We start from the raw sequence: 1,942 nt of genomic DNA on the forward strand, positions 1-1,942 counted from the left end.
CATCCATGTTTATTTTAGTTTTGACGAAATGATCTGCGCGAATAAATGATTAATTCCCCCGCTATGTCTAATTTCCTGTCTTTATTTCCATGCTAGAGATCTTCGTCAGATCTGGGAAGAAAAAAAATTTGGCAGAAGCTTAGCTTGGCTAGGCCTAGTGGATTGCGAAGGAAATCTTCTGTTCAGGTTGTAGACTTCCATACTGATCATCGAGGGTGTAGATGCAGTCTCGTCGCCGTTTAAAGCATCCATAAGGCTTGCTGTCGAACGATCAGGTGTCGCCAAAGTCGCGTCAGCATTGAGAGCATGCATGATACTTGTAGATGCACCCAGATCAAGAGATGTTGAACGCATTCGCCTGGCTGCGTAATATGCACGCCGTTTAGCTAAACGCTGTTCCCGCTCTTCATCCGTTTCTTCCGCATGCCGCCCTGCTTCTTATCGGCAGCACATCGTTGCAGCTTCACCTCATACACATCCTCCGACATACCGTGGAGGATTCGCTGGGACGATCGCGACGAGCCAAGTTTGGGCCCCGCTTTTCCACAGCTGGTATGACGTCACACATAGGTCACGCTAAAGGTCAATGGTGGATTCTCCGGGACGACGGCCAAGAGCGGAAACCTCGAGCAGTGTTGCTTTCGCAATAAAAGTCTGCCCTATGACATAGTGCTGGATGCAAGCGCATAATCGGCATAATGTTTGGGTAGGGGTTTATGAAAACTGTCCACTTTGAATGTGATATCGAGCGTTATACCATTCAACTTTGTTTATGTAATGGGTTTGTGCGGAACTGCTGTTCGCGATCTGCAGAATATAACGCTGCTCTAACTTACGGTTTTTCCGTGTCAATTTTTAATGCGGACTGTGTTCCAGTTTTTGTGCTAAGGCGCTGTTTTATAAACAGTGGTATGCGCTCATTCGCGGGATCGTCTTATGGAAGCTCAGATGGTGCATTGAAGAACTACCAGATGGTGTGTTCTTTTTTATTACGCGCTGGTAGTTCCCGGCTACAGTTTTTTCACAGCAAAGCTGTATGATCTCCTGGATCGCGTCTGCGCGTATGCCGACCATTTTACACTCGTGGGCCGATACCGGATATAGTGCAATACCGGGATGGCACGCGGTAGAGGTGAGGCTAGAGTTACTGTATATGCTACCACAGGTAGCAGAGTTGCGCGTAGGTCCGCCATCTTGCCTGGGAAGCAACCAATCTATGCGGCGAAGCCGCACTCCGTTTTTGCAGGCGGCATGCCTACCGTATCGTCGATCGACCGTTGATGGTTTTGCATCGCTTTTGGACTGCTTGTCCGCCTAATCGCAAACAAAGCTCATCGAAACAGCTGACTGCATAAGACCGTTAAGAAAAAGGCGCCGAGATCGGTGCCCACCGAAGCTTCGGCCTAGCGCATCCGCCGAGTCCGTCTGCACGCTCCCGCGCGCCTATAGGCTCAGGAATCAAGAAGTCTAACACGGATAAATCACTCTATATTTCAGCTTTCGCATCGGTGTTCTTAAATAAACCATTTTTTCATGTTTACAGTGCCAGCACAAGTAGCGATGAGCGGCGATGTGACGCGCCATAAACACAGGTATATATGTGCTGTCGCGGAAGGCTCCCGGCACTAGCCTGCGCTTCTCTGACGAAGATATGTGACTAGACAGACGTGTCGACTGAAAGGCATCACTGAACTAAGAAAACGTTGCATATCCTTCACGTGAAGAACAAGAAACAACTATCCAGATCCGTGGTAACAGCCCATCCAGCGTCCCGGGTCGGCGGTTCATTTAGGACTTTTTTCAAAGTTAAAATGCCAGTCGCAAGTGAAAATAGATGTTGTGGCACTTTCGAGCATGCTACTGAATACGGACAGCAAAATTTTCTTTTTGGTACAGGCGTGAGTTTTATATGCAGGGCGATAGCGCATCTACCATGATTGAG

Source organism: Dermacentor albipictus, unplaced genomic scaffold (genome assembly GCF_038994185.2).
Source record: "Dermacentor albipictus isolate Rhodes 1998 colony unplaced genomic scaffold, USDA_Dalb.pri_finalv2 scaffold_17, whole genome shotgun sequence".
NCBI classification, from domain to species: Eukaryota; Metazoa; Arthropoda; class Arachnida; order Ixodida; family Ixodidae; genus Dermacentor; species Dermacentor albipictus.